This window comes from Saimiri boliviensis, chromosome 10, assembly GCF_048565385.1.
Source record: "Saimiri boliviensis isolate mSaiBol1 chromosome 10, mSaiBol1.pri, whole genome shotgun sequence".
NCBI lineage: Eukaryota > Metazoa > Chordata > Mammalia > Primates > Cebidae > Saimiri > Saimiri boliviensis.
In genome coordinates, this window is record NC_133458.1 from 50,061,628 (window position 1) to 50,086,551 (window position 24,924).

Genomic DNA, 24,924 nt, shown 5'->3' on the forward strand with positions numbered 1-24,924 from the left:
GCCAAAAAGAGCTACAGCCACAGGATGAGAAATGCAGCCAGTACCAAAACTGCAGCCATCAGAGTAGGAGCGAGAGGAAAAATACCCTGGCTGCTGTCTCCTCTTGCTCTCCGGTTTTCTGCAAGTTCTTCCCAGCTGCTGAATAGAAGTGGAAGCCAGAGGACAGGGAAGCTCAAGTGATGCAGTCCATGGAGGTCAGCAGGGTACAGGGTAGGCAGGGAGAAGAAGGATCCGTGGGGAACAATCCGTGTAATATGTTGTCACACACGTGTGCTGTTAATCTGGTAGAAATTTTCCTAGAAGTGAAATTGTGGTTTCAGCAGGAAGGAAAGTGCTGGCAAAGTGTTCCTCAGTCTCCCTTCTCTTCCTCTTCCATGGTAATACAATGCAAAGCTGTGCAAATGGCTGCCCAGAATTAAGACTACATTTCCCAGCCTCCTTTGCAGCCCAAGCACTGGAAGGGGTAGTGTCACATGACAGCTTCTGAGCAAGTTCTCTGACAGATGACAATGGCCTTCTGTCCTCTATTCTTTATTACTTCTTGTAATTCACATGCTGCCCAGGGCCACACCCTTTGGTTGTTGAGTGGGGAACTGGAAGGAGCCAGGCTCCTGAGGACTTCATAGGGTAAAAGCTGCCCTGCCAATCTGAGCTACGTACCTCCAGATTTTATTTATTTGGGAGAGAAATTAACTTTTACCTCATTTGAGCAACAGCTATTTTCTTTACTATGTCAACTACCTGAGTCTAATCCTAATGAATATAATGGGTATAAAACTTTTGAATTTTTATGGATGTTGTCAAGCTTGGTTTATTTATTTTTAATTTAAAAATATCAAATTGGCAAACATTATATATATTCGAGGTTTACAACATGCTGATGTGATACACATATATGTACACTGTGTACTGATTACTATGATTACTACAGTCAAAGTAACTAACACATCCATTATTACCCATAGTTAGTGTGTGTGCCTGTGTGTGTGGTGGATATTGTGCTTTAGGCTGAATTTTCCCGACTTTCTGGGTTTGAATCTCAACTTCTTCATTTACTACACATGCTCTCTTGAGCAAGTTTCTTAAACATTTTGTGCTTCAGTGTCCTCAGGGGGACAATGATAGAAACTACCTCATTTGGTTGTTATGACAAGTAAATGAGTTAGAATATCTGAAACACATAGAATATCTATCTGACATAGCTGATACTCAAAAACATGTAAGGTATTTCTGTTATTATTACTAGTATCATTTTTAATTGTCCTCCAAAGAAGATGTACCAATTAGTCTATTCAATGTGTGGAAGTGTCTCCTTCCTCTCCCCTCATCAATACTGTGCATTAGCAAAGATTTTTGTCCAGTAGATGGATAGTGTTGTTTCATTTTTATTTTAAATTACCATCTAAAATATTGAGGTTGAACATCTTTTTATATTTTTATGCCATTTATGTTTCTTTTCTGGTGAATTTTCTGTTTGTGTCCTCTGTTCATGATTTTTTTTTTTTTTTTTTTTTTTTTTTTTTTTAGACAGAGTTTTGCTCTTGTTACTCAGGCTGGAGTGCAATGGCGCGATCTCCGCTCACTGCAACCTCCGCCTCCTGGGTTCAGGCAATTCTCCTGCCTCAGCCTCCTGAGTAGCTGGGATTACAGGCACGCACCACCATGCCCAGCTAATTTTTTGTATTTTTAGTAGAGACGGGGTTTCACCATGTTGACCAGGATGGTCTCGATCTCTCGACCTCGTGATCCACCCGCCTCGGCCTCCCAAAGTGTGTTCATGATTTTTTTTTAAAAAAAAACTCTTGAATGTATTAGCCTTTTGCATGCTATGGGTGGAGCAAATATTTTCCTATGTTTTTGTCTTTTGACTTTATTTTTTCCATACATAAATTTTAACACAGTAAAAATGATCCTTTTCCATTATAACATCTGAGCTTAATGAGAAAGGTCTTTCTCACTCTGGATTATAAAAATAATTCCCCCATTTTTTTTCTAGAACTTTATGGATAGGTTTATATCAAAAATTTTTTCCATTTGGAGTTTAATTTGGAGTAAGCAGTGATGAACGTGTTGGAGTAATTCTTCAGAAGTCTTGGTTGGAAGGTTAGCAAAAAGGAGCTGTCTGATACATAAATCCTGCAGAAGTTACAGCTTACTGAATCACACCATAGGTACATTTTAAACAAGTATGCCAGTACTCCCTGGCCAGCAGGCATGCAGATGTTTGGTGAGCTTGCCTCTTTAGCTTTCTTTTCTTTGTGGGAAACACATGGGTTGTTTGCAATGACATTTTGTATTTCCAGAGTAAGGTCTTGCCAGGTCTAGCACAATTACTTAACCAGTTTTCACACATCACATCACCTGGTTCTCACTTCCAGGTAGCACACAATTTCTTCTTCTGCCAGCAGGGTCACCTTGCTATTCATTCATAGGATAAATAATAATGCTACAACATTTCGTAACTGTGCTAACAATGACCCATCTGTGGACATGAGTCAGGGACTGCCCATGCATCACAGCCGAGGAGGGATGGAGCCCAGCAAGGTGGCCCAGGACCTGCCACCGGCCTTCACCTTTGTCTTTTTTCCGGGTAGTTTATCACAATGGTTAACACCAGCTCTAGAATAAAACCATTTGGCTGTGTACTTCCACTCTGCTGCTTTTGAGCTATCGGAGCAAGTGCCAAGTCTACTTCACCTTTTTGTGCTTTGGTTTCTCATCTATAAAGTGGGGATTATAACATTGCGTAGGAATTAAATAAATAAACATAAGTCAAGTGCTTAAAAATTGCTTGTCAACCAGTGCTCAGTAAATATTAAAAAGACTTTCGCCCAATCCAGAATATAAAATAATTTCTTAATTTTTTTCCTAGACTTTACAGACTGATTTATATTAAAAAGTACATTTTGTTTATTTATGTATGTATGTATTTATTTATTTGAGACAGAGTCTCCCTCTGTCACCAGGCTGGAGTGCAGTGGCACCATCTCAGCTCACTGCAACTTCAGCCTCCTGGGTTTAAGCAATTCTACTACCTCAGCTTCCCAAGTAACTGGGACTATAGGCATGTGCCACCAGGCCCAACTATTTTTTGTATTTTTAGTCGAGACAGGGTTTCACCATGTTGGGTCAGGACGGTCTTGATCTCCCGACCTCACTATCCGTCCGCCTCGGCCTCCCAAAGTGCTGGGACTACAGATGTGAGCCACCATGCTTGGCCTAAAAAGTACATAATATTTATAATAAAGGTAACTGTAACAAATGTATAATATAATAATTAAAACATTGCTAAGAAAAATGTATTATAACTTTATGAGTAGAATCAGTATCATTTGAAGAATGCATTTGCTTCTAAATGTCACCTTTGTCATAACTGAATTTGTGTATGTGTTTGAGTCCAGTTCTGGATTCTCTATCAATTCATTTATCTAGCTTGATCACATATGCTTTATAATATGTTTCATTATCTAGTAGAGCTTGCCTAATTCATTATGCTTCCTTTGTAGACATGTTTTTCTGGCTAAGCTTGAATTTTGGTATTTATACAATAATCTGAGAACCAGCTGCTCTTATTTTTTTAAAAATTAATATTTTATTGGGGTTGCAACAAATTTACATATTCACTTGGAAAGAATTGACAGTTACAATATTAGCTTTTTCTATTTCAATTTAAAAAGCTCTTCATTTATATTCAAGCTGCTTTTCTTTTAAAATGTCTCTCGGAAAGTTTTTTGAAAGTCTTCTTTGAATAGTTACTGCACGTTTCTTACGTTTATTCCTATTGTCCTCCCTCATTCTTCCCTTCCCATTCTTTTCTTTTCTTTGTTCCCTTCTTCCCTTTTTCCGCCTCCTCTTCTTTCTCTTTCTTTTCTTCTTCTGTTATGGTAAATGGCACCAATTCTTTTATTAAGTTTTCTGGTTACTTCTTGTTTGTATATGGAAGAACTATCCGTTGTTGCTTCATGAGTTTGTATCCTACAACTGGATCAGAAAAACAAATGAAAATTGTCTAACCTCACCTTCCTCATTGCAATTATGTATAATCACCATATGTTGGAAGGAGATAAACTGAGTCAGGAAAATAGTTGTTTTAGAAGAGAGGTCCCAGAAGAGAGAGGCCGGAGAAAAAGTGGGGAAGGAATAATTATGACTGAGAAAAGGGCTGACTGAATGAGGTGGTTGGAGCAACAGTCCACAAGCGCGTTGATGAGCAACAGCACAGATCAGAAATGGTTGCATGTGACCGAAGTGCATAAAGGAATTCTATGCTGTTTGATTCTTTCTATTACTTTAAGTGATCGAATCGAAACTAGATAAATGAAGCATTCTACTCAACAAGATAGATATGTAAATCAGACATTATTTATAAAACTAATAGCATTAAGAGATAAATACAAGAATTGGTTTGCTGGGAGAAAAATCCAAAACAAAGTTAATAAAATAAGAATTAGGTTTTGTGTTTTTTTTTTTAATAAACGAGAAAATTCAAATAAACAAATCTAAAGAAGTAAAAGGTGATAACAGTATAAAGCTTTTATTATTTAAAAAATTTATGCCAATAAAGTAGAAAATACATGATTTTTGAGAACATGTACATAACAAATTTATTATGGAAAAGTAGAACACTAATTTACAAAAAAAAAAAAAAAAGAAAGGAAGAAATGTGTTTAATCAAGGAATTTCCTCCAATAAAGATTTGGGGTCAGTGTTATAAAAGCTATTCAAGTCATTTTTTAAAGACTAGTATAACCCTGATACCAAAGAGGCCGTGTATAAGACCCAGGTGCAGATTGCCTGGGTTGGGTCTACTTAACAAACACTTGATATTGTTCTTGCTCAGTGCCAGGCAAGGTTCTGAGATTTCACAAATATTCATTTGCACATTCCTCCTAAAAACCTATGAGGGAGGGATAACTATTATCCTCATTTTACAGATGAGCAAACTGAAGAAGTGAGAGGCTAAAGAACTTGTTATTCAGTGTCACCCAGGCGACACGTGATGGCAGGGACCGGTGGCATGAAATAGTGCCCTCATGCATGTCCTCTATAACCAAAGTACCTGAGTTCAAATTGCGGCTCTCCTGTGTTCTAGCAGTATGACCAAGGACAAGATATTTAATACTTTTCTGCTTCAGTTTCCGTAGATATAAGACTGAAATATAAATAATTTAAAGAACTTAGAACAGTATCTGGAACATAGCAAACACTTAATTCTTAAACATAATATATTATAATCGTTACTATTACAGAGAATACATAAAAAGACATTATAAATTATAAATATAAATGCAAACTGAGCTGAATAATGCAATGAAGGAATTACCATGGCCATGGCCAGATTGAGTTTAACTGGGGAGTACAAGGATGTTTTATTCATCATTTTAGTATATCCAATAAGAAAAATAGATTTATATACATATATAATACAATCATCTCAATAGATCATTATTTCTAAAGTAAGCAAACAATAAGCCTTAGACAGGAAACAACAAATTTTTCCTAAACATGATAAAGAATATCAATATTAAATAAGCAGCCCACATCATATCCTGCTAAATTACCTGGAACCAAGGGGAGCTATCTCTGAAAATAAGCATCACCTGGGGAGCTTTTTAAAATTACTGATGCTTGAGGCTACTCCAGACCGATTAGATCAGAATTTCAGGGGGTTGGGACTCTGGCAACAAAGTAGGAATAACTAGCCTAGAAGAAAGCTAATTAAAATCAAGAACTAACTAGGATGCGTACCATGACAACTTTTATGTAACATTATTTTGGAAGTTCTCATGCATACACCGAAACATGAAATAAATAAGAGATTAAAATTCTGACCAAGAGGAGAAAAAAAATAATCATTTGTATCCAATGTGATTATGTACTTGGGAAATGCCAGTAAAATAAACTGAAAAACTTGGAAGAATTTTTAAGATAATTTACTCATCTATAAAGGTAGCTTTCCAATGTATCAACAATACAAGTTAGAAGAGGTAATGATGAAGATTTTATTTAGATTATTAACAAAAAGAAAATAGAACTAACCAAAAATAGAACTTAGATAAAGGTTATAGTAAAACTTAGTTTTAAGAATATATCCTGTATCTGTGGTTTTCAAACTGAGCTTTCGGGAGTCCCTGGACAAAGGTGACCTGATGCTCAGTGACAAATCGATCTAAGAACACCACAGGACCCCTATCCCTGCTTTAATTGAAGCAGCTCCACTTTTCTTTTTTTAAGTGTTGACCTTCTGCATACAATTGTACTTGAAGGAAGGTTTTGGCTACTAACAACAACTTATTGTTTAAAATCCCAGCACTTTGGGAGGCCGAGGCGGGTGGATCACGAGGTCTAGAGATCCAGACCATCCTGGTCAACATGGTGAAATTCCATCTCTAGTAAAAAAAAAAAAAAAAAAAAAAAAAAAAAAAAAAAAAAAAAAAAGCTGGGCATGGTGGCGCATGCCTGTAATCCCAGCTACTCAGGAGGCTGAGGCAGGAGAATTGCCTGAACCCAGGAGGCGGAGGTTGCAGTGAGCCAAGATCGTGCCATTGCACTACAGCCTGGGTAACAAGAGCGAAACTCCGTCTCAAAAAAAAAAAAAAACCCTGCAGCTTAAATAAAGTGTTTGTTAAGAATATCTGGTTCCCTTTGCTATCCATTCAGTCACTTGTTCCATATTTACTGAGGATCCACAATATATAAAATTTACATTTGTTGAGTACCAGCTGGGAGACACGACTGTGTTAGCTTCTTTATGGATTTTATCTCATTTAATTTTTGCCAATACCATGGGTGGAAGGTATTATTTACATTTTGCAGCTAAGGAATAATATTCAAAGTCAGGAACTTGCCCAAGTCTCCCAAATAATGGGAACTACAGCTATAATTTGAAAGTATTTAAGCCTGACTTCAGAGCTGTTTCTCTTTTACCAATAGACCACACCGTTTCTTAGCAAGTAGGAAATAGTGACGGCATTTGGGATGATGGTAATAATTGCACTGGTGTTCACGACCCATTGAAACATTGATGAGGAAGTTGATGTTGATAGGTGTGGAAAAGGAAATGAAGGAGATGTTGATATTGATGCAGGTGACGCATATGGTGTGTGTGTGATTCTGTAGAGGTGGAGCTGTTCTCTCTGACGGCTCCTCTGTTTGTCATGGCAGGAGCCAGAATTGGCTTGGATTCCCTGGGTCAACATCTTCTGTCCAGAAAAGTAGGCCTGACTATGGGTCTGGAGAGTAGAGGACATGTTTGAGGGAGTGGTGTTAAAGAAGAGGAGAGGTGGAATGAGGAGACTCAGGCTGAAATTGAGTCACCTGCAAAGATTGCTTGGGCAGAGGAGTTAGCATGTTAAAAATATTTTCTCCACCTGTGGCAGTTCTCAGAATTACCATGTTCCTACATTGATTGCACATGTGCTAATAGACACATAGCCCTGTGCTTAAGTGGAAAGAATGAAAGCAGGTTTTATTCTGATCACTGATTGTATTGGTCTGAAACCTTGGAATTAGGGCAGACATCCTTTGCATAGTAGACATAAATGTTCTTATCACTCGAATATCATCTTTTGTTGTAATTACTGACATATAGTTTGTGCCAAGGCCTGATCATTAAAAAAAAATGTATATCCATTGAAGTTCTAGGTTCACAGAACTGAGACAGTAAACCTCAGTTTGTAGTAGCTGAGCCAATGCAGAGGACCCCACAGTATCTTAAGATCCTGCTTAAAGCAACAATTCCTCTTATCTTCACTACAATATGACACAGGCAAATTTATGAAACACCAACATGTTCCGATTAAACAACAATGTGAACTAGAAAACATGAGGTCATAGACTCCATGAAATAAAAGTTCTCATTTTTAATAAGATCTGTGATTATTTCAGACCTGCATGAAGTTGAAATAAATATTATGGACAACTGTAAGAACTATCTAATCAGAGTGTGAGGAATCAGAGTTGACTAGATGAGTTACTTGTATCTCAAGCAACATATTCTAATTTAATAACTATCCACATACTCGAAGCAGTAGAATAGATGCTTATTCTATTTGACGTAGTGGTTCTTTCTACCCAAGTGAAAACTGCGTGCACACACACACACACACATTTTGGACTGAAAATAGATTATTAGCATTATAATTTATGTAAATGATGCTCTATTTATGTGAAGAAAATTGGTATCTCTTAGTTTTATGCTAATTATTGCATAAAGAGTATAATCATGTAAAAGGATTTCATTTTCTAGCTAAAACTCTATGTATTTAAAGGTTTACTATTGTATCATATAAAACCTAAAAAGAATGAATCACATACGTTCCAAAGCCTTAAAAATAGAAACCTTGTTTGGTGTTCTAAAATTTTTATTTCTTAGGGTTCGATAGGCCAAGTGATCATTAAAATCCAGAGCAGTAGTTACCAACATTATTGGAACTGATTGTCCTCATGGTGGTCCCTGGGAGGAAGAATGGGTTTAAATGTCTCAAATGTGAGTGTGCCTCACGATCACCTGGAAAGCGTGTTAAAACACAGTTGGCCGGGCTCCACCTTCAGAGTTCCTGATTCGGTGGGTCTGAGCTGGGGCTCAGTAAATTCGCATTTCCCAGGTGATGATGCACATGCTTCCAGATCCTTTATTTGATAGTTGTTTGCTTGCTCCAGCCTGGGCGAGGAGAGGTCTGTGTTTATGAATTCTGTGGGAACCTTTTGAATTCCAACCTGGACCCAGGCCAAGCCAGGCAAGTTTCCTTGCAGTCTTCCTGTACCAGTAGATAGAATTTTTTCTAGTTTCCTCTTTCTACTCAAGTTGTACTTCTTCAAGGGTGGTTCTAGCTTTAGATATGTGTGTTTCGTTTTCTGTTAATTTCCGCTTTTTTTTTTTTTTTTTTTTTAGATGGAGTTTTGCTCTTGTCACCCAGGCTGAAGAGTAATGGTGCAATCTCCACTCACTGCAACCTCTGCAAGTCATTCTCCTGCCTCAGCCTCCCGAGTAGGTGGGATTACAGGTGCCCACCACCATACCTGCTAATTTTTGTATTTTTAGTAGAGCCACAGTTTCATCACATTGGCCAGGCTGGTTTGGAACTCCTGAACTCAGGTAATCTACTCCCTTGGTCTCCCAAAGTACTGGGATTACAGGCATGAGCCACCATGCCCGGCCAATGGCTGCTCTTCATAACTTCTTTCACTGAACCTTCACTGGATTTCATTTGCTTTTCTTTATCCAATTTTTCAACATGAATGATCAGTGCTTTTTTACGGTCTTGCTGCTTTTCTGGTACATTTATGTTGGCATTTAAGTTTCAGCTTTCTACTTGGAGTTGGCTCAAGGCTTAGTCTTGTTTTTCTGAATGGCTGTTAAAACCCAAACTCCTTAGTTGGGATAAGTCAACACGATAGTACAGACAAAGCCACTGGGGCTTGCTGTCCTCCTTTGCCTTCAGCTTTCTTCCTGCGGTTTTTGCTCCTAGGAAATTCCTTCCCTTTCTCACCAGCTCAGAATTGCATTGAGAAGTCTGCTGGTTATCCTCAGTGATTCAGTCTAGGTGTTTTGCAGTAAGAGACGTTTCAGGATATCTACTCCATCGTATTGCTAGACATAGAAGTCTAGAGATGAGAACTCTGACAGAGTGTGAGAATAAAATGATAATGCCAGTAAACCCCTTAGCTCAGTGCCTGCCACATAGGAACTTCTTAGTAAATGCGAACTGCCCATTATTTCCATTGCTCTGTTTGTATAACTAGACCTAGATCTCAGTGGATCACTAGCAGCAGAGGTTAAGAAATTGAGTCCTAGGCTGGGCGCAGTGGCCCCCTCCTGTAATCCCAGCTCTTTGGGAGGCCGAGATGCGTGAATCACTTGAGGCCAGGAGATTGGGACCAGCCTGGCCAACATGGTGAAAGCCTGTCTCTACTAAAAATACAAAATATTAGCTAGGCATGGTGGCACACACCTGTAGCCCCAGCTATTCAGGCGGCCGAGGTGGGAGAATCGCTTGAACCTGGGAGGCGGAGGTTGCAGCGAGCCAAGATCACAGCGCTGCACTCCAGCCTGGGTGATGGAGCAAGTTAAGAGGCAAATCCTACCAGGAGGACTAGTTAGTGATGGGAAGGGATCATGGTAAATTGAAATTTTAATGAAGATTGTGATAACTGGTTGGGGATATATTGTATATTTTCTGAATAGACAGAGAAAATGGATTCAATCAAGAGAAAATTGTTATGCAGAGGGAAAAATCCTGGAATCAAATTTGGAGCTACCATATATAGTTGCTGAGGCTCAGTGAGCACAGCTCTAGAGGCACCATTCAATAGACCAAGATGTCACCGTGACTGTGACCAGACTGAGGACATGCTTCTCCAAAAAGTGCTTGGGTGTGCATTTTGGCAAAGTTCAAAAGGAAGAAAAGATGGGAAATGAGCTAGACTTTTTTGTAAAGGAGTAATTGAGAGCGTTCTGCCTCACAAGTACACAACCTATGTTTAAAATAATAGCTGAAAAGGAATGTTTAGTGTAGCTTTCTGCTTGTTTTCTACTGACATTGCTTTATCTCAAAGCCCTGGAAGTTCCCCTCATGAATCAGGTGAGTACGATCAAGTTGTGTTCAGGCCACCAAAACCACATGAGGCAGAAGAGCTAAGTATGGGTTCCTGGTGCCACCTGGCTCCTCTCCCAGCTCTCCCTTTCTCTCTTCTCTTGCTCCCTCTGTGCTGACCACTTTCTCCTGTTTCCAGCAGTAAACACCAGCCCCTTCCTGGGTCATGTCCTATGGCAGACAGTTCTTGGAGCAGCTGTTCTCTTCAACTGTGGCTGGCCATAAGTCCTTTGGAGCTAGGCAGGCCCCCACCTTTAGAACTAGGTATCAGGCAAATCATCAAGACAGGGGAACTGGGAAACAGGTTGAGCCTGTTTATCATCAGGTGGGAGCTAGTTTTCAAAATGAAGGCACAAGGCTAGAACAGCAAGAACAAAGGAGCGGAGTCACTCCATCTGCTGCTGCACAGGCTTCTTGGGTTTACCCCACTCAGGTGTGGGACTGTCCCGTAGCTGAGTGGTGACCCCGAGGAGGGCAGGGCTCCGGCAGCCATTACCTGGGCTCTCTGGTTGGAGCGTCATGATTGTCTCTTCTTCCCTGGCCTGGGTTAAGCAAGCGGCAGAGGCCTTGATCTCTCGTCTTGAGCACCTCCTCTAACCAGAGTCAGAGGAAGCCCAGGAAGCTGGGAGGACAAGCCGTATACAAACATTCACTGTGATTCCGCCACACCTGAGCTATGGGTCAGCTGGGGAGAGTGAGGCTTCCTCTCCTGAGAACTTCAATGTGAGGCTTTCAGTAAGAAAACAGCTTCTTTGAAGTCAGAGGATAGATATCACCCGGTCATTTGTGAAGCAGAAGAGAGCCATGTGTTCCAAATCCTTTGGGCCTTTGCTATGGGAAAGGAGGAACAGTGAAAGACTGCTGAGATGCGCATGCTTGAAGATGCCAGACGTGGCCTGCACTGCCCAGGTTAGTCCATTATCTTTCTCCTTCTCAGTGCTACACAGATTCAGCCAGCGAGGCGGTTAGGTGACCAGGCTTGGAGTGCTGTGTGACCTTGGAAACACAGAGGTCAAGCCAGGAGACAGCCCACAGAGGAGCACACACAGCCAGCCTGTGACAACCTCACCCCCAGGATGGCTTTACTGCCGTTTGACTTACAAAAATGGCAGTGTCAAATGCTGCGACCTAATAGTTACTCAGTGCAGACTCGCAGGTAAATTACCCTCATAACCCACCTGTCCAGGTGCTGCTTCTGGCCTACCCGTTCGGCTTTTTCAGTAGATAATGGGAGTCTGGAAGTTTGAGAAAGAGGATGGGGCAGATGCTGAGGTCCCCGGTAATTCCGTTTCAGTCTCTTGAGGTCCTAATAATGGCACCTGAACTATGCAGGAAGAAAAGAGAAAGCAGAAAACACATAGGCAGGCCCCATCCAGGGTCCTGGTCAATACATTCTAGGTGCAAATGAAGGCTTTTAAAAGGAGAAAAGAATTCTTCAGAGTATTCAGGATCTAAAGATTGTGTTCATCAACAAATCAATCAGATTGCAAATTAATTGTATTGTTAAGTTATACATAGGGTAATTAAAATTAATTTTTGTAGAGCAGTTTATAGAGTGAGCCACATATTGTATTTGATGCTCACAATAACTGCCATTTAGAAAGTGTTTACTGTGAACTTAGCCATTTATGCAAATGATCTCATTTAATTCTCACAGTTTCTCTATGAAGAAGGCATTGTTGTGATCCCCAACTTTATAGATGTAAAAACTGAGGCTCGTCAATGGGAAATAACTTGTCTAAGGTGACACACAGCAAGTAGTCAGAGCTGGAACTCGAATCCAGTTCTGAGTCTGCCATCCAAGCTTTTAACCACGATGCTAAACGACTGCACAGCCTGGCCCATGGAGACGTAATAGCTGTGTTTTCTTTCATAGGAATGGAGATTGTGGGTTGAGCTATGTGAAGTGGCTGATGTTCTATAATTTTTGACTTACAAAAATGGCAGTGTCACGTGCTACAACCTAATAGTACTAAGTGAATATCATCCCAGGCAATAAGTGTTCTCTTAAAACCCTAAACTCCTAGTCTTTCTGCTACTCCACTCATTCTGGGAGTAAATGTCTGAGAGTAAACGACCCACTTAGTAGGGTTGGGTGGTTGTGACAGACACATGGTCCCATTTGTGAAGAAGACCTCAAGAAGAGTCTTGATTTTTAGATAATGCTCTGTGAGATTGTGGAGGGTATTCCTGGACAGGTCAGGAAGACTTCCAATCCCGACTCCAGACTGAAGGAGTAGCTCCCACAAAGTCACTGTGGTAAGGAAGAGCTGTGCCTCCAAGGGGTTTTAGGTCGCTGGGCTTGGCTAGAGGATAGGACTTTGATTATGGAGTGTGGGAAGATTGTGGAGCACATCACAAAGTGCTTGGAATTATTACGGAGGCTGGATTGTATTTCCTGCAGGGCAGCATTTAGATACTGCAGGCACTACAGTGACACACAGATCTGTGCTGAGAAGACCTTCTTTGCATGTGTGTTCAGGAGGGATTAGAAGGGCGTGCCTGCAGCAGGAACACTAGTTATGAGAAATCCAGGCAAGGCAGGAGGAGTGCCTAACCAAAGAGGTGGAGGGGACAGAAGACAGAAGTGATTTGGGACCTGTAGGAGGCAGAATTGAGGGGCCCTGGTGACTGATTGGAAGCAAGGAATAATCTACAAATGAGTAATGTGTTTAGAAACTAAGATAGATCCTCAGCCTCACCAAGTCTTACAAACACTGTAACTCAAACTCCCAGAAGAGGGAAGGGTGAATCCTCTACAAAAAGGAGCCCCAGGCCACCATGAGCTATGTCCTCTTTTAAACAAAGATGGGAACAGGTTAGGAATCTTCCAGCCTGGACATTGGTTACCAGGGGATGTCTTTCCACTCACGATGGGGCCAACATTCTGCGATATATACTGAGCTCACATACCAGCCAGCATCCATTTTTATTGCTGCTTGCCATGCTTTATGGGTTGTCAGATATTTTGATCATCATCCCTGCTTTTTGCATCAAGAGGACAAACCAACCAATCGTATTGGTGTGAGAAATACTATGCAAGGATATGTACATTCTTAATCCGTAGTTACTCAATGGAAAACAGACTTTTGATTGTCCCTAAATCCTTGGGAGGAAAGGATGGCTAGGCATCAGAATCTAAGGACAAGGTTTGCTGGGTGATATAAAATGCCTGAAGTAAAGGGAGGAAATTCAGGAATAGCTCAGCAGGGTCTTAGTTCTTATTTGATTTCTGGAAGAGAAGACATGTCTAGCTGTGCTGGAAACAGCCTAGGCACTGTGCCTCCCCATCGCTGTGAGCCCTCAGTGTAAGGGAGTCACCCTGGACCTGTGCAGATTGTTCCCTTCCTTAAGTTAGTGTCAACAATATTCCAGCCTCCCCATGGGAAGTGACAGGAGACTTTACAGTTGGGTTTGTCTCACTGCCCAACAATTTAGTGAAATACAGTAGAAAAGGTCATTTTGTATATATCTAAAGGAAAGTTCTGGGGAACCTTTCTTGGGGTTGTCAAATTCAAATCCTAACCTCTTGAAAGAAACTTAGTCTGCTTATAAAATTAAACACACAAAATTCACCACATAGCCCTTCCCAGTTTGAAAGTGAGTTAAAAGGAGGCTGTGTTATTATTAGGCATGTCCTTTAGCCAGCTAGCACAGCAAATGAAAGGTAGTCCAAGAAAGAATTCAAGCCCACTTAAAACCCGTTCCTGGAAATCTGTATTTCTCTCCCCTATATGGCTTATATACCCTAATATGAATTTTTAGAGAGCTTGAATATGGGAAGATGAATTTTTACCAACTCAAGAAGCCTAGTAAAAAGGTTTCCAAGGCTGGAAAGACAGATACATTAATCAATAGCTTTCAAAGTAGCAAGACTCACAGCAATAATCAGAAAAGACATCTGTCAGCAATGGTAAACCGCTTGACGGAAGCAGGAAACAACATCAGCTTCCAGATTAAATCATTTCAAAGATCTCTGTGTTGGAAATGCCTCATGGTCCATGTCCCCAGTGATTTAGAGGCCTCTGAAATGACAGGATTTAGCTGCCTCTGAATCTTTCACATTTCACCCAATTTTGTCTCTTTGTCTTGCTCTGCTCTTCTGTTCCTTGGTATCTGTGTTTCTGGAGGTGTGGATGTGTTTATCACACACACAAGGATTCCTCAGATAAGCCAATTGTGTACTTGGTTAAAGACTGGCCTTCATGGGAAATTGTATTTAATAAAACCTGGAACTGGGGATGAGTGAAGCCAAAGGGCAGTTCCAAGCCCAGGGACAGCTCGATCTTGCCCTTCATGTGTCCTGTAAGTATATCTAGGACTAAGGAAGTACAGTCCCCCAACAGAGACAAGATGAGGAGTTTAGAATGTGTCAGAATGTGGTCTTGATCTATCGTCCCCCACTGGGCCCTGTGTTCTCCAATTCAGAACCTTGGAACAGAATGACTAATGCCCTAGAAAAGAAGATTTATTTTCTTGGATGCAAATGTAGGGCACCCTCATAGTTCCAAAGGGCTCCTTTTCTCTTCAGTCTTTGCTGTTTTCAGAGGAATATTCATGCTCCTGAGATACATAATGTGCAGTCATTTGAAACATATTTTTCTCCCTTAGATTGATGGAATCAAGGATTATTGAGTACAAATGAAAATTATATTTCAAGGACAGTGTGGGATAGAATAGGTTCTATTTATTGAACTAGGAAAATGGTAGAAATATGGTTGTAAGAAACTGCTTTCCAAGTTACAAACAACCAATATATAAACATAATTGGGAATCCAACTCACTGGAAAGTTAAAAGATGTTATTACTGTCACATAGTAGAAATTTAACACATGATATTAAGCATTCTGTGATGGAGATTGCTTGTTGTCTTCCAGATTCCATAGTAATTGAATTTAAGCTGAGCAAATGGCTCCTCAAAGATTCCCTTTCTGAGCTTCCCTTGCAGCCAAGTGTGTTAGCTAAATCCCTAAGGTGATAGCAATAACATTGCTTGATGGTGTGTATTTGTGGTTTGTGTTATGGGGGATTGGATGTGGGGTTCCTTTGCCTTTTCTTAATCTTTCCTTCCTCCACCCTGCTCTGTGGGATGCACTTGCTCCAATCTTGGCTCATAGGCTCATTGCAAGGCCACCTATGGCAATGCAATCAGATAGAAGGACCCTGGGCTTCTGATGCTAGGAGTCAACGGGTGTTAACATCCTTCTTAAATGTTGATGTAAGAGAAATAAACCGCAACCCTGTTTAGGCTAATGTCATTTAGGTGGTGGAGTGGGGATGGGGTGTGGGAGGGGGCTTTCTCTCACAGCTGAACCTAATTCTAACTAACAAACGTTGGATCTGCCATTTTGGTATTAACTCATGATATGGTTTGGCTCTGTGTTCCCACCCAGATCTCTCATTGAATTGTAATCCCCAGTGTTGAGGGAGGTGATTGAATCATGGAGATGGATTTCCCACTTGCTCTACTTGTGATAGTGAGTGCAATCTCATGAGCTTTAATGGTTTAAGAGTGTGTGGCACTTCTGCTTTCGGTCACTTGCTCGCTCTCTTGCTCTGCCATGGTAAAACATGCTTGCCTCCTCTTCACCTTCCTCCATGATTGTAAGTTTCCAGAGGCCTCCCAGCCATGCTTCCTGTTAAGTTTGTAGAACTGTGAATCAATTAAACCTCTTTTCTTTATAAGTTATGCAGTCTCAGGTAGTTCTTTATAGCAGTGTGAGAATGGACTGATACAACTTACCACCTAGATTAAGTTCCTTTTGTTAATCTTGCAAAATTACATAAGCGTATATACTCTTTTTATATAAAGCAGCTTGTTTGGTGAAGTCTTTTATTAGCATGTGCCCATAACACCAATATTTCTGTTATCAGTTGGTAGGAAGCCTGGAAAGAATCAATTTTGCAAGTAGATTCATTCTTTTGAACCCATCTTCAAAATCTGTGTCAAGAAAGGGATGAAGACTTGATTGATTTTCCCCTTTGGATCTTCTCCAATATGAATGTAATTGAGGGACTGGTTTGACTGAAGGTAGACTATAACAAAGTTACTGATTAGAGTGGGAAATCAGCTTTTCAACATTCTAAGAGTATCAGTTGTTTTGGAGGCTTGCTGATCTAGGATGGTCTCCCAAATGTGGTGGTTGGCTGGCCTTCAGCTGAGTCAATGGGTGGCCAGACCACGTGTCTATGTATATGTCTTTGTATATGTATATGTATATGTATATGTATATGTATATGTATATGTCTTTGTCTTTGTATATGTAATGGCGGCAAGGTTCTGAGAGAGAAATGTGCAAGGTCTCTAGAGCACTCAGCTCAGAACTGGCATGCTGTCACTTTCGTCACCTTCTATATCAAAGCAATTCACAAGACTAGTCCAGATTTGAAAGATTTGGGAAAATAGACTCCACTTCCTGATGGGAGGAGCCACAGAGTTATATTGCAATGGGTGTGGATACAGGGAGGAGTGGAGAAACGCAGCCATTTTTGTAACCAGTCTAACACTCTGTGATTCTTGCATTAAAAGCTCTTTGATCATGCGGATCAAACAAGACAGGATACTCCTAAGAAAGCACATCAGTTTTTCCATAGATTAATGGAGAGATTAGAATAGTTGTGATTTCTTAGTTGAGAGTCAGGGGATTATAGCTTTGGTTCTCAAGTTCTCTATCAAATCACTATAATGTAACCCAGTTTCTTTTTTAATCTCATTTTACCTTAAACCATACCAGCCAGATAATGACAATCAGAGGGTGTGTGTGACAGTAGAAGTAGTCATTAAGTAGCCTTTACCTTTGAACCCTACTACTCATTCATTGATGAAATTCTAGGCTCTTTGCTAGTGGGTAGGGATGTAAAATGAGTAACACTCAATTCAACCCCTCCTGGAGCCATAATCAGTTAGAGATGAAAGCAACTATGGGGCATATACTATAGTAGGTACAAATAACAGGTGCACACGGGGACAAAGATGACACAGGAGGGTCATCTCTGGAGGCAGAGTCAGGGATGACATTCCCAGGACCCTCCACTATGCATACTTTCCTGACAGTCCCCGTGGCCCCCCAGGGTTCTCTCACACTAGACCACATTGTGCTCCTAGTTGCTATTGAGACTGTAAACCCTGAATATTTGATATGGGTCTCGGTTAATTTAGGAAGTTTATTTTGCCAATGTTGAGGATGCGGGCCCATGACACAGCCTCAGGAGGTCCTGACCTGCCTTTGTGGTCGGAGCACAGTCTGGTTTTATGCATTTTAGGGAGACATGACATCAGTCAACATATGTAAGATGAACATTGGTTTGGTCCGGAAAGGTGGGACAGCTTGAAGCAGGAAGGTGGCTTCCAGGTCATAGGTCTTACTAATTTGGGGGGCCCAAGATTTATTTTCCTTTCACAAGAGCAAAGGCAGCATCTGGGGCCTGTCTGGGCCACTCTGGCAGCTCCCGTGGTTATTCACTCTCAGATAGCAGAGTTCTGTCTTCTGAGGGCTGTTTATGAGGCTTCCACCAGGATGGGCTTGTCTTCCAAATGCCTTACAGCAAACCCGAGGTGTCAAGTTTTGTTTTGTTTTGTTTTTCCTTTTCTCTAAGACCTTTAGGTCTTTCATATTCAACTTTCTCTCAAGAAATGTGATAAAAAGAAAAAAGAAGACATAAAGCACCTCTATGGATGGACAGCATTGGAAAAACCAAGCAGTACCACTCCTCAGAGTAATTCCTTTTCTTCTTTCCAGCTTTTATTTTAGGTTCATGCGGTCGATGTGCAGGTTTGTCATTTGGATAAATTGTGTGTCACAGGGGTTTGTAATACAGATGATTTCATCACCCTGGCAATGAGCATAATACTTGATAGGTAGTTTTTCGATCCTCAGTCTCCTCCCACCCTCCATCCTCAAGTAGACCACAGTGTCTACTGTTCCCTTCTTTGCGTTCATGTGTACTCAATGTTAACTCCAACTTACAAGTGAGAACATGCAGTATTTGGTTTTCTGTTCCTGTGTTGATCCACTTAAGATAATGGCCACCAACTCCATCCATGTTGCTGCAAAGGACATAATCTCATTCTTTTTATGGCTATGTAGCATTGCATGGTTTATATATACCACATTTTCTTTATCCAGCCAGCCACTGATAAGAATTTAGGTTGAGTATGTGCCTTTGCTATTGTGAATAGTTCTGTGATGAACGTAGGCATACATGTGTCTCCATGGTAGAATGATTTCTGTTCCTTTGGATACATACCTAGTAATGAGATTGTTGTGTCAAATGGTAGTTCTGTTTTAAGTTATTTGAGAAATCTCCAAGTTGCTTTTTACAGCTCCTAGATCTCATAAACAACTTCAGTAAAGCTTCAGGATACAAAATCAATATACAAAAATCAGTAATTCTTCTTATTAGCAAGTTCTGGTGACCTACAATGAACATAGCCTCAGGATGAGCTCTCCTCATGGTTGGTGGCATCCTTTACCATTTTCCCATTAGTGAGTCCTTGGCTGGCCCAACAGACCTCTCCGAATCCTTTGAGCCATCTCTTCTAGAGAGCACCCAGACTCTCATACAAATGCAGCCTTTGACCACTCTGTATCTCCTAAGGTGGAAATGCTGATTGGGTATCCCCTATGTGACCCTCACCACATTTCTCCTGTAGTTAGATTTCTCAATGTTTATGCGGTAACAGTTTTTTAAATGGAGTCTGTCTTTACATGAGTCAGAAAACCTCACCTTTCTAAATAAAGGTCCATAGCTAAATATACTGCCCATAGTGGGGTTGGCTTGGAGCTGCTGTCTTTTGATTCTGGAGACTGAAGTTAAAGCGTAGCATGGAAGTTCAAAAAACTAGTAATACAATTTTTCTCTTACATACAAAGCTTTTCGGAAAGATGTTAAAGGACAGAATTAGGCTTTTTAATTTAAAAAGAAAGTTTGAGACAGCATCTTAACTCTGTCACCCAGGTGGGATTACAGTCTCAACCTCCTGGGCTCAAGCAATCCTCCTGCCTCAGCCTCCTGAGTAGCTGGGACTACAGGTATACACCACCATGACCATCCACTCTTCTGCACCCCTTCCCCATAGAGACAGGGTCTCACCGTGTTGTCTAGGCTGCTCTCAAACTCCCAGGCTCAAGAGATCTGCCTGCTTTGGCTTCCCCAAAGTGCTGAGATTTCAGGCATGAAACTACATTCTAGTGCATGCTCCTCGAGCACTTACAGAGAAGCCTGCTAGACTCTATACTAAGTACCTTGCCCACATTATCTTACTTAATCTTCACCATAATCATGCAAAGTAGAAACTGTCATTATATAAATGAAGATTTTTTTTTTTCTTTTTCAAGACAGTCTCTCACTTTGTCACTCAGGCTGGAGTGTAGTAGCCTGATCTCAGCTCACTGAAATCTCTGCTTTACCAGCTCGAGCAATTCTCCTGCCTCAGCCTCCCGAGTAGCTGGGATTACAGGCATGTGCCACCACACTCAGCTAATGTTTGTATTTTAAGTAGAGACAGGGATTTGCCATGTTACCCAGGCTGGTCTTGAACTCTTGCTCTCAAGTGATTGCCTTCCTCAGCCTCCTAAAGTGCTGGGGATTACAGGTGTGAGCCACTGCGCCCAGCCCAGATAAAGAAATCGAGGTTATGGAATCCTGAGTAGTGATGCAAGAATGTGAACCCAGGGAGTCTGACTCCAGGTCTGCTTTTCATCTGTTTGCCGAAGGTTCTGAATGGTGGCCAGCAGACAGAACTAGGCTTACAAATGTGTTGGCTTTGGCTCACACTGATGTTTCACACACACACAAAAAAGTGTATTTCTTCTTGAAACTCTCCAGTTTATCAGAGCCCCCGCTACTTCCTATTCTTTCTAACCCAGCCTGCTTCTTTCATGTACCTGTCTGGCCCTTGAAGGCGTTTGGAGTTTGATTTCTGCACAGTTCTAACACACCTCCCTCCTAGGGTAATTCCACACACCTTTCTCTTTCTCAGTTCCATTAACTGCACCTCAAATAACTTCTCTATCACAAGCAGTTCCTTCACTTTTCCCACTTTTTCTCCTTTTCATTTCTCTTTAATTACCTGCAAAGTTACTTCAGCGTCTCTCAAACTTCTTAGTTTTTTTACTTTTCTATTTCTTATATCTTACTTTTTGAGATGAAGTTTCACTTTTATCACCCAGGCTGGAGTGCAATGGCGAGGTCTCTGCTCACCGCAACCTCCTCCTCCCAGGTTCAAGTGATTTTCCTGCCTCAGCCTCTGGAGTGGCTGGGATGCCCGCCACCACCCCTGGCTAATTTTTGTATTTTTGGTGGAGACAGGGTTTCACTATGTTGGACAGGCTGGTCTCGAATTCCTGACCTCAGGTGATCTACCTGCCTTGTCCTTTCAAAGTGCTGGATTACAGGTGTGAGCCATCATGCCCAGCATTTTTTTTTTTTTTTTTGAGACAGGGTCTTGCTCTGTCACCCAGGCTGGAGGGCAGTGGCATAATCATAGCTTACTGCATCCTTGACCTCCTAGGCTCAAGTGACCCTCCCACCTCAGCCTCCTAAGTAGCTGGGACTATAGGCATGTACCACCATACCTGGCTAATTGTTAAATTTTTTTTTGTAGAGATGGGGTCTTACCATGTTGCCCAGGCTAGTCCCAAACTTCTGGGCTCAAGCAATCCTCCTGCTTCAGCCTTCCAAAGTGCTGGGATTACAGGTGTGAGCCACTGCACCTGGCTTTCTTACCCTTCTGGTTTAGACTGCTGTCCCATATTGGCTGTGAATGTGGTTGATGTCCCCTAAGATTATTGGCAATAATACTGTAGCATGAAGAATAAAGAAGAAAGTGAGCATGGACAGAATAAAATAAGCTAATTCTCTAAAAGGCTAAAACCTTTTTTAAAAATCCAGTATATCTTTTCAGCTCTCAACTAAAACTAAACAAACAAAATGACTGATTACTACCTTCTGAACTTTTCGTCTCCATTAAAATGGCATTAAGGAGAAATACAACGTTTTGATGTGTTTGAATTTTCCTCTTTTGTTTCAACCTTAGTCTCTCTGAGTTTGCCTGGGAAACAAATCATAGTTTATGATATTTTTATGAAAAAAAAATTCAAATTCCAAACAGTTGGCCGACACATGCAATTTTGAAACAATCCATTTATGTATTTCTGTGCAGACTGCTTCAGAAATTGAACCTTCTTTTTGATTCAACTATGAATTCCTTGATATCTTCCACTTAATATTCTGAAATCTTGATGTGATATACAAATGCAGACATACCAGTTAGAAATTCTTATTTTACTAATTGCACCCATCCTTTCTCCTAGTATTCCTGTAACAGCAGCCTCACTGAAGTGAGTTTGCCAAATAGTTGATGATAATTCTGTTTCAAAGCCATTCTAGTTAAATTCAAGTACTACTTTCTTTTTATGTTGGACTAAGCAAGATGAAACAAGATGAACATTTCCAGCTGCCAGTGTTAAAAAAAAAATTCAAAGTAGCCACTAACCATATGTAGCTATTGAGAACTTAAAAGGTGAATAGTTCTAATTGAGATAATTAAAATACACACCAGATTACAAAAATTCAATAAAAGACGTAAAATGTTTACAGCTTTATATTGATAACATGTCGAAATAGTTTTTCGTATGTTGGGTTAAATGAAAACATTAAACAGATTTAAGAAATTTGAACATGATGGACATGTATTTGTAGATGAAGAGCAATGAAGGTAAATTCTTGACACAGTATGTACAATTGGGGAATCTCAGCAAAGTAGACGAGTGGTTCTTTTGATTTGTCATGGAGTAAAATAGACAGGAGAGAAGGAATTTTGCTCTTTGGGCAGAACGCATTTAACTTCAGCCTTCGTGTTGTAATCCCAAGAGCAGGTAAGAAAGAACAAGCCGTGACAGAGTCTCGTGTGTTGCTGGTGCTGGGAGAGCCATGCAGGTCACTAAGAAACGGTGCGGACAACACACTCCCTGTCCAGAGGTGGGAGGAGGCACCTCTTTCAGGATGCCATCCACAAAGGTAGCTAGTGTGGCTGCAGGACACTTCGGGTATTCATTCATTCTTGACTTCTGTGGATTTCTCCTCCCCTCCATGAAAGCTGTCAGTCCACTCCGTGCTCCTTGCCACAGAAGGCATGAAGCAGGTTGGAAAACAGGAGCAATCTTGCTGGCTTTGTTTTTCCAAAAGCCTAATTCCTAGAGGTCTAAGAAGAGGGAAGAGGAAGAACAAGATTTTCTGATATAAACAATATTTAGAAGAAGCCGACATTCGGTTGGAGCTTCACTCTCACACTGGATAAAGCACCCGCTCCAGAGTTAGAGGGAGAAAAAGAAGACTGTGGGCCCAGGAACAGCAGGGATACCTTGAGGTACAGGACCCTAGAGGTGAGGCTACATAGTGTGTCTAGGCAGAAGGGCTGTGGGAGCCTGGCCAAAGAATTCCATGGAACAGCAACAGGCAAGACCCTCAGATTATGACTCCTTGTGGGCCTAGACAGCTGCCTCAGTGGTCACTTGGACCGCGTGGACACTCCCATCTCAGAAAGGTGACACTTTGTAGGATCCCAGAACTGTGGCATATTATGGGGAAAAGGGAATGAACCCTAAAGTTAAATTTTCTACCGTGACAGTGGAATGCGGCTTTAGCTAGAAACACATTCAAGTCGGAGACAACAGACAGCGCTAATCATTCTAATCATGTTACAATCTGTTTATTGACTGAAGACCTGTCCCTACTACAGTAGTGATGAAAACAGTTTGGGGCCGTGAGCGCCTCTTCTCTCTGCCATACTTTTTCCCTGAGCATCTCCTCTCAGTACATGAACAGGTAGGGGCATAAGGTAAGATTAGATTGACCTTTCTTCTGATGCTGTGAGTTTTGCATCTCTACGAACTTGTAGTTCACATTGCTTCACAGCTTCCCCTCAGCAGGAAATCTGGTCAGACCCCTCCCACCTCAGTATGCGTTAGGTGGCTGCGTCCTGCGGAGATCACGCCCAATGAACTAGAACATAACTGATTTTACTCCCTCAGATGCTTTTTATTATGACAGCAAAATGTTTTTCTTTTTTAAAATGTTGCTTAATTTCTTTAACATGTATGTACTTATTTATTTTTAAATGGACGGGTAAAATGTATATCTTGTGCAACAAGATGTTTGAAGCATACAGACGTTGTAGATGGGTTTTCCTTTTTATAAGACATAGTTTTACAAATTGGAAAACGAGGGAGTTTTTAAAACCTTACCTACCTGCCACTTTACTGGGCAAAGCTCTTATTTAGGAAAACAATTCAGCTCCATCCCTAGCACAGCTGATCAACTCGCCCCTCTCTCCCTCCCTCGGGTGAAAGTTCCTTCAGAATAGGAAATACCAAGTGGGTGCCTTTAACTGTGTTGGGGAATAGTCTTATTCTCTCTTTCCTGCCATGCACTGCGTGCCTGTGTTCCGCTTTTCTCTCTCAACCTTCCTTCCCTGTTCTAAAATCAGCGGAGAAAAATGTGAAAATATTGTTCGCTTAAAAAAAAATACATACTGCTATTTGCTTTCTATTAGGAGGAAGGAAAAGCAATAATCAACACTTAAACTGTTAATATCCAGACCTTAGAAGGCATCAGGAAATAGGGGCGATGAAAATACTGAGCGGGAGGCGACAGAAGAGTTTCCATTCATTGGGTCAGGAAACAAATAAAACTTTCAGGGTTTAAATGTTCTATTGGCACATTAGTTATCAGTTGCCTTTGACAAATACAACATTGCTGGTGCTGAAGAGAATCGAGGTCTGGTCATTGGCCTTTTCTAGCACCATATCCACATGGTAAGTTCAGGGGCCTCCCAGGCCATGCATGTCTTGGACCAGGCAGGCACCTGGTGAATGTTTTCTGATGCTGCAAACTCTTCTCATCCTACCACCAGGACGGGAATAGCCAGTGCAGCCTCCAAACCCAAATTACACAGAATAAAAAAAAAATCACAGAGCTACGGTATTTTCAAGTAGAAAGGGTCCTTGGAGACAGTCTGGTGTAACCCCTTGATTTTACAAAGAAAGGGAGGCCAAATCAGGCCAACAGACATGTCCACAGTCTTATCACTGGTTACTGCTGGAGTTAAGGGCCAGAACTCCTGATGCCCAGCCTTACGTTCTTGCTATCCAATCTGTTAATAACTTGAATGACAACTATGGCTTAACCAAGGGGCATAAATGTAGCAGAACCAAGCATATCAAACCTAGTGGTGGACGATGAGAAGTCGCGGGCCTGATACAGACAGTGCCTGCCCTGCCTGAAGATGTTCACGTTTCCCTCTGTATGAGTTTCCTAGTGATACTGT

The 24,924-nt window shown here is 41.1% G+C and overlaps 1 long non-coding RNA gene across 1 annotated transcript in view; it reads left to right on the forward strand.

The window, feature by feature from the left end:
- Nucleotides 1-533: 533 nt before the first annotated feature.
- Nucleotides 534-24,924, forward strand: part of LOC141580175 (uncharacterized) — a 30,006-nt gene continuing 5,615 nt past the window's right edge. Inside the window, exon 1 of the long non-coding RNA XR_012512265.1 lies at nucleotides 534-627. This is a non-coding gene — a long non-coding RNA (uncharacterized LOC141580175). The remainder of the gene's footprint in view (nucleotides 628-24,924) is intronic.